Source organism: Apium graveolens, chromosome 6, assembly GCF_009905375.1.
Source record: "Apium graveolens cultivar Ventura chromosome 6, ASM990537v1, whole genome shotgun sequence".
Lineage (NCBI taxonomy): Eukaryota > Viridiplantae > Streptophyta > Magnoliopsida > Apiales > Apiaceae > Apium > Apium graveolens.
Genome location: NC_133652.1, coordinates 180,724,350 through 180,733,829, shown reverse-complemented (window position 1 = coordinate 180,733,829; position 9,480 = coordinate 180,724,350).

Here is a 9,480-nt window from a genome sequence, read left to right as displayed (position 1 = left end):
ATTGAGTATAAGGTAACATGATTAAAAGGATTTAAATTCAAGGATTATAAGAGAGGATCATAAAAGGAATATAAAATATTGAGAAAGGTTTAGGGGAACCCAAGTAATAAGATCCCGGATATGATCCCTCAAACGATGAATGAAAACGAAAGTTAAGCGAACCGTATAACAGATAAGCAGTCATTAGCCAAGTAATTAAGCACTAATCAAGGAATTAGCACAAGATGAGATCATCAAGACTTAGGGAATTGACATGTGGCAAGTTGATGACATAAGGAAGGTGATGTAAGCATGGTTAATAGATATTTGTGCAAGTTGACAAGTAACCAAGCTAAACACCACACAAATCACCAAGACAAATCAAAGAAGCATTCTCCTTCATTCTTCTTCTCTTGCTCATGGTTTTTCTTCAAAAAAGCAAGGAGAAATTTTCAAAGTTCATCATCCAAGCAAGCATAAATTCCTAGGTTGGTTTGGTTGGATTCTATAATTATAAACTTAGTTATACTATGAATCTAAGCTCTTGATTTCAAGGATTTCATGGCTAATCAATTCTCTAAAGTTTTGAGTGAATAGTGATTTCAAAACTTTAACTTTGTGTTCTTGAATTCTTTTACAAGATCAAGCTTGTAGGAGGTTAGATCAAGGCTCCCTAAGGCTTCCTAGCAACTTATTACCCACCAAGGAAGGTATAAACTTCAAACCCTAGCCTTTACTTTATTTGATTAGTAAGTTTAATGGTTGGTTTTTTGAATGAGAAGCATGGCTTATGATTATTAGTAGTTTGGTTTGATTTGGAAGTGATTTGGTAATTGAATCTTGGTTTTTCGTTAGTGAATCTTGATTATAGTTCATAGGTCTTGTTTGTGGTTGAATGAGTTGGAAAACTTGTGATTAGGGACTGACTTTTCCTTGATCTAAGTTGTGTTTGATGTATTGTTGATGGTTGGGTGGTTGTAGTGAATTGATAAGGAATTGGAGTAGTATAATTATTGGTAATCGCGTAAACATAGTCGTCGTAATGCCCATTTTCATTTAACTGGTTATACTTAGTGTTCGGGATATAAAGCTCACTGACCAATCTGTAACTTTGCCATGTTTAGCTAGATCGTGTCGTAAGCTTCATTTCGGTATGTGGTTCGCTTAGATCCGATGTACGGTTTAGGAGAAACGACCATTTTAAGTAATGGTGTTTCGGGAGCGAGCCATTACCCCTCGCTTAACTTTGAAACCTTGTTTAAGGCCCTTAAAGGACTAATTGGATTACGAAACAATTATGTAGGATTAATTGGTCAGTTGGTAGAGTATTCGCGAAGGAGTCGCCTTAAGATTCATAACGGTTAATTTATTAAAATTAGTGGAGCCAAGGGCACGCGAGCGAATAATGCAAATCGTCAAGCATATAAGAGACCGTTAGGGTATGAGTGAGTTTTTACTAGTTTCTTAAGAGACCGTGGTCTAGTTCCGGCTTATGTTGTTGTTCATAGGTTACCAGACCCACTCTAAGCTTAAGTCTACCCTAGAACACTCGGGAAAGTTTTTTACCCGTTATATTGTTGTTGTGATGTAAATATATTGATGCATTATCTTGAGATAAGTGCATGACTGTTATTAGCAAATCTTGTGATATATTGGAGCATGTTAATATGGTATATATATGCATGTTGTGAAATCTTGATATTCTATTATCAATTCAAACGCTTATAAACTGCATAATACCTATGCCAGAGATAAGCAGTAGTTGTGTATACCCTTAGTATAGGGGACCCAAAGGTGAACATTTTTCTAAACCGGGAGTCGATGTTCCCGAGTATAATATATGTATATTTATATATATATATATATAGTTTTCTATAACTATTAATCGATTAAGGTATATTCGATGGTTTTAAATAATAATCAAACTTATTTTTTATTATTCAAATAAGAATCGTACTTTCGTATAAGTATATCTTTTCTTATTTATTATTCGTTTCAAGTATGAGTTTTAAAACTTCTACCTCAATTATTTTTATAAATATTATCCTTTATGGGAATATTATTTAAATAATAATATTTAAATATTTTCTAATATATCTGGACTGATTTATTTTATTAAATTATCATTACTCTAAACATTCTTTAAAAATGTTTTCGAGTCTTCAAAATGACTTTAAAAGTTAGAGCGGATCCCAAAACTCATTTTCAAATTTAGGATCTCTCTTTCGAAGGGGACTTGAATACTCGCTCAAAAATCTAAGGGATATGGCTTAGTGGTGTATTTTATATTCACAACGAGGTTGTTGTTTTGAGAAAACAATTTGATTAATTGCCCAATGTTCGGGAAGTAAGTCCATCTAATTGAGTCGGCATAAGCGACAGGCTGGGGTACGGTCTATGAAGGTGTAAGAGGCTGGGTGACAGTCCATCCACGCGTGAGTGGCCGGGTAACGGTCTAGTACGAGGTCCTAATGCGGCCAGGGTGATGATCGGTGAGGAATTCATCCATCTACAGTAGAAAAGGTTACTTGTTGGTATCTTTGCCTGATCAGCAAGATATCGGGTTTATGCCAAAATTCTCTTCGTTCCAAATTCATTGGGTATTATAACTCTGTTTATACTTTTCATAACAGAGGGTTTCAAGGAATGTATGAGATATATATAGGTGTATATATATATATCGTGAATTAATGAAGTATCTAGTAACTTCATTTCTTTAAATGTTATTTCAAAGATTGAATATATTCAAGTCTTATCTCGTAGTCTCATCTATATGATGAACTTTTGAAACTGATTATACCTTGAACGGTGGTAGTTCAAGTAGTATTCAGAAAAGATATAAGTATATTGGAGTATCTTGTAACTTCATCTTTTCAACTTATATCTAATAAATGATTATCTTATGCATGACAAAGATTTTCAGAAAAACGTTGAGACAAGGTTAGATATATGAGATCACCTTGCAACGATATTTTTATACAGTTATAAACTGGAACTCTGTGTATATTATGCATGGAAGAGGACTTCCAAGATTTTGAAAAGTATATATACATATATACTGAATATTTTGCGACTTGGTCGCGTTAAGATATCAAAATTGGTTCATTTCTGCTTGACCAAGACTTTCATGAGTACCATGAAGATGCTCATATATTGTTAATTGTTATACATGTTATTTCGGTGGGCCTGTTGCTCACCCTTGCTTTATTCTTTCATCACACAACAACAGCTAGACAAGATGAACAGGACCAAGCTCCCAATTCGCAAGCGGATAGGAAATGTTCCGCAGTTTCCTGTAGGCGTTGATGCCGCTGTAGCTAAGGTAGGAACTACCAATAGGCTAGGTTTTCAACTGTTGATGTACTAGACTTATGTATATTTTTGAACTGTAATAATGGCAAAGAAAATGTAAATTTATTCAGAAACCCTTTTAAGGTGTAATGGTTTATAATTGTGGAATAAAATGACTTGTGTTATTTTTGATATTCATATCTGAGACTATAATTTGTGGTGTGTGTATATTGTGGGGTCACAGTACGCAGTAGTTGGTTGTTTATTAATATTGAGTGTTATTAAGGGAAATGGAACTCGTGACAACCCGGATCCATGACCCCGAATTTGGGGGTATTACAATAAGTCTATTTAAAAATTAAATTTATAAAAATAAATAAGTAATTTTAGGGATGTTTTTGTAAAATTAATGTGTACCAAAAATAGGTACCGACGATCAAATTTTTAATTTGTCGTTTATCATATTATAGTATAGATTTTATTTTCGCACGATGCAGTATATCCAACTAAGTATAGTTTTCTTTAGCCCGTATAAATAGTATAATTTTATTTAAAATCAGATGTATAGTGTATATAATTTTAAATATTTTATTTATCCCGGGGACATTATTTATTCTGAGGCCATTAATTAGAGTGTTTTATGTTAAAATTATTATAAATATAAAGAATGACTAAAATACTGAACAGACCGACTAATAACAAAATTTTACTATTTTGTTTTTAATATAATAATATAGATAGATAATATATATTATGATTATTTTATTTTATTAAATAGAATTATCCGCAATTCTTTTGAAAGAGAAAAATAAAGATGACAACGTATTTTAGTTAAAAAAATGGTAATTAATTGTTAATAGTTGTAATTTTATTAAAAACATGATCTAGAACAAAAACTAAAATAAAAAATTTGAATATTTCGATTACAAATAATAAAATGTAATTATGTAAAAATAATAAAATAAGGCTCTTTACCCAAAAATTGGTACCGAATGAGAGGCAGAATAATTGAGGAAATTTAGGGAATTCAAATTATTTGATGGAATCGGTGAAATTAGAGTCTTTAATTTACACAGCCGTGTCAACGGTAGATAGAGTTGAATTAGCATTTAGGTTTTGAGGAATACAAAAATGCCTCAGAGAGGAGATCTGTTAATATAACATAGACTTCGTAATAATATATAATCGGATAATCCTATTTGACTAATAACTTCGATAAACTAATATTAATTTATTATCATCAGTGTAAAGTGTATATATTAGAATAATTATGTAAATTCATTGAGGCTTATAATGACGGTAAAGGTGGAGGAGATTGGTCGAGGATGGGCTTCCGTGAGAGAGAAAATTGTGTTCGGGAAAAAGGGTGTGCGGGATAGAAAACCCGGTCATTGTGAACAATGGCGGGGAACCGTATAAATCGGTTTTATTTATAAAATTTATTAAAAAAATTAACATAGGTTAACTTGGTAAAATTAGTTTGTAATTTATAATTAGGGATAATTAGGTAAAATTTATTTAGGGGTAATTCGGTAAATTCATCGTTTATGAAAAAGAAATTAATTTAGGTTAATTTGGTAAATTTAGTTTGTAATTTATAATTAGGGATAATTAGATAAAATTTATTTAGGGGTAATGATAGGTCCATATTATTGCGTATTATTAATACCTATTTTATGTCCGTTTTCGTAATTTTATTAATAAATAAATTGTTTTACTTTGTTTTGTAGGAAAATAAATAAAATCAGAATTTGAGTTGAAAAAGGAGCAAATAAAGAAGGAGGTGGACTATTCTAGAAGTCAAGGGAATTGGAAGATAAATAGAATCCTTATTGGGGAAGAAGAGGAACTTACTTTAAGAATTCTACTTGTATTCCAAGAACCCAACCCTCATATTTTCCCTATATATATGGCTCTCCCCTCTTGTATTTTACACATCCAACATTCCAACACCCAAGACACCCAATTAGTTATTTGTTTTGTTCATCTTTTTATCATGTGTAGCTAAATTTGTTCCCTAGGATGAAGATGAAGTTAATTTAATTGCTTTGATATCTTCTCATTCCTATTATCTGATTCTCATGATTTTTCTTGGTGCTTAATTGTTTAATTGACAAAGTGATTTTGATATATTATTATTACCGGATTTATTTTTCATAGCCTATGCTTACTCCATGAAGTTTTGACGGGTTATTGTTGAAGGGTTTTAGCACATAAACGCAGCGAAAACGTAAATTTAAATCTTAAAAAACCGAAACCCTCCGCAGGATCCATGCGAAAAATAATATTTAATTCGTAGTTCAGTATGTTTACCTTAAGAAGCTTTACGTTGATGTAAAGATGGAGGTCTTTAATAGCGATCCAAGAACAACGAGCGAAGATCCCTAGCAGCTGTTCCTCAAGTGTGAAGCACTCCACCGGTATCCACCAAGAAAACGATGTAATGAAGGAGGAGGAGGTGGAGAGAATTAGGGTTTTAGATCTTTTGGTTGAGGCAAAAATAGGGTTTATAATAGTATATTTATAGGCAAAATTTTCAGCTGAAAATTTCTCATAAAATATTATTATTATTAACCATTTATTATTCTCACTAATAATTAAAACACATTTTAATTATTAATCCTTTTTCTAAACTCTTTAGAAATAATTCTCTCACTTGATTTAATTTCCAAAAATTAAATTCTTAATTAATAATATTAAGAACATTTTCTTAATTAATTTATAATCAATTAAATCTCATTTAATCAATTATTAAATTTGCCAATTAATTATTTATTTCATAAATAAATAATTATCAGCCATTATTAATTAATTCCTCCACCATTAAATCATTCTCTTTTATGGTGTGACCCTGTAGGTTCAATATTAAGCCGGTAGTAGAAATAAATAATAATAAAACTATTTTATCATTATTTATATAAATTCGCTAATTCATTAAATATGATTAATTAATTAATCATATTTATTCTACATCGTGAGGGATACTTCTCAGCATATCGCGACTATCCGGATGATACGAATTCACTGCTTAGAATACCAAGAACCTATTCAGTGAGTAATTACCGTACAATTAATTCTTTCTACCCTGCAATGTCACGATTAAATACAAGGCATGGAACTTGTGTCAAGCCTATCTTATTTAATCACTTGCTTTCCCATTCACTATGCTTAGTTCTATTTAATGTAAATTAGAAACTCCTTTCTAATTTCATTCACTCTGGCCAGAGATTCCTGAACTAACATAAGTGGATCAGCATTGAACATTCTCTTCCTACACTGGAAGGGGTAGATCCTTTATTGATCATACACTATCTTCGTGTACAAATTCCTATACCCAGTAGAGCCCTTATAATTGTCCCTTGAGACTAAGAACTAAACCAAAGCATAGTTCAGTGTACATAAGATGACTATGATGACCTCAAGTCTAGGGATACTTGTACAACTATCACTATGTGAACAACTGCTGACACGTGAGTGAACTTCATCAGTTGTTCAGCTGTATGAGTCATGTTCAGTGAACTTATTCTATAATAAGCACCTACATACTAGCTATAGTATCACCACACAAATGTCTATGAGAACAAACATCCTTCATAATGAAGCAAGCATAGTATGTACCGATCTTTGCGGATTATTAATTACCAGTTAGTAATCCTACGACCAGTAACTATTTAAGTTTAGAGTTATCATCTTTTAGGTCTCATTATTATGATCTCATCACTATCCATAAAAAGCTTTACTCTAAACTGTGGTATATCTTATTTAAACATTTAAATAGATAGAGCCCGTAATAAACACAAAACAAGTCTTTTATTAATATCAATGAAATCAAAACAGATTACATAAAAGTTATTCCTAAATCCTCATACATGATTGGACTTAGGACATATCTCTTTCAATTGTTAAATAACAAGTTTCATAGTATATGTTTGTCTCGTTAATTAAAATTTATTTGTGAAGAAAAGAGAATTAATTTTAGGGCGAGTTGATATTAATTGTGATTGATTAACGGATTCGAATTCTTAGGTTTTCCATATTATTTGATCTATTTGCTAATTAGGTTAATTCAAACTCCTCTCAAATCTTATTGTCTAGTTCGCCTGATTTAAATTGTTAGGGTTTTAAAAATTCATAGTCTCTATGGATCGACCTGTATTTGCTACAATTAACCGCTGTACACTTGCAATTATTTTACACATCAAGTTTTTGGTGCTGCTGCCGGGGACTATTGTTAATTTTTACTCCTTGATATTCAATTCTTCGGACTAGTTTTTTTGGTTTCTCTTTGTTTTTTAGGGAATCGTGAAGCGGAGGAAAGTTTGGACAAGAAGATCGCTAGGAGGTCTCTCCGTCTCTTTTGGAATTTTTGAAAGCACTTTTCGGTATTCCGTATCACCTCTCTATTTTTTTTCTCACTTTTATTATTGAAAACTCCAAAAAAAAATATTTGAAAAATTCAATAATATTAGTTAGTTAATTGTTAAAAACAATTTGTTGCATCATTCATTCTCTCACGTACGATCACATCATCTAGATTTTATTTTTGTATTTATTGTTTTCCATCTTATACAATTGTGGTGATTGCTGGAGGAAAGAGGTACGTACAATTTAGAATAATACACATAGTGTAGTGCATCCATAAGTGTTTATTATCTTATTCTTTGTGTGCTCCATCATCTAATCAATCTTAAGGGCGCCGCCCCATTACAAGATAAGGTGAGGGATTTCATCACTCTTTCCTTGGCCAACAAATCACTAATTCCTTCATCTTGCATTCACCCACCTTAATAAAACTAAGTAGACATTGGCCCCTAGGATTTCGAGCTCAATTAGGAAGGTACCTAAAAGAGGAAATAAATTTGGAATTATTTGAACTTTTGGTGACAAGGCAAGTGTATCACTTACCTGGCCAATTTGGATTGGTGACTAGGCTAGCGGTTCTCTAATTCAGCGCCTTGTTTACAAGGAAGTGCCCCCGCTTACCTGGCCAATCGGTTTGAATAAATCTAGATTTATAGACTTTTTGGTGGTCCAAAAGTTAGGAGCTGTCTAGATTATTTTTAGGATTACCCATAGATCAAAGATTTTCTTTTTGATTTTCCAATTTTTTTGGATGTTTACTTATAGTTTTTGTCTGCTACATGATTAATTATCTTATATGCAAAGTAATTGGGTTCGAGACCATTCATCTAGACTAATAAGACACTCTAACCTTTCATCTCCTAAAGTAGTAAGACAACTCGACTTCTCTTCACCCACTAACTTTTCTTCACCCACTAAAATTGAGTCAAAAGAAGAAGTGGAAATTCCACCTGTAATCATGGTTGTCTCACTCAAAGACCGTTGTTATCCCGCTCGTTCCGCTGAAACCTCATGCATAGTCCTACCTGAAGTAACCGCGAATAATTTTGAAATTAAACATCACCACATTAGCATGTTACCTAGGTTTTCTGGGGTAGAGGGAGAGGATCCATATCTTTTCATTCGAGAATTTGAGGAAGTATGTGCTTTACACAAACTCCAACAACTTAGCTCAGACTCCATTAGGCTCTGACTTATTAATTTTGCTTTAAAAGAAGAGGTTAAACAATGGTTGTATAGTCTACCCGTTAATTCTATTTCCACGTGGGATGGATTTGTGTCTATCTTTCTTAAAAAATATTTTCCAAACCATAAGGCAAACAGACTTAGGAATGAAATTAACCAATTTCAACAAAATCGAATTGAGTCCTTTTGGAAGTATTTTGATAGATTTAAAAAGCTTTTGTCTAAGTGTCCTCAACATGGTATAGAAAAATGGAGACTTTGGAAAATTCTTTATGAAGCCTTAGACAGTCAAACCACTGCTTTGTTAGAGTCTATGTGCCAAGTTAAATTTATGGATAAAACTGAGGAAGAAGCTTGGCAAAATTTTGAGGAGTTAGCTGAAAAAACAATGTTGTGGGAGTCAACTAGGGAACCTAATCCGGAACCTGAAAGATCTAAGGGCTTACACGTAGTTGGTAATTATATTGCAACCGAAGCTAAGTTAGCTACACTCACTAAACGTCTAAAGGCCTTAGAAACCAACAATATGTCTTCTCAATTTTCTATATGTGCAAATTGTAGTTCTCCTAATCATGTAATAGACAATTGCCCTGAAAGTGAACAAGTCAATGCTATGTTTCAACCTAGAGTTAGGAATGATCCATATGCATCCACATACAATCC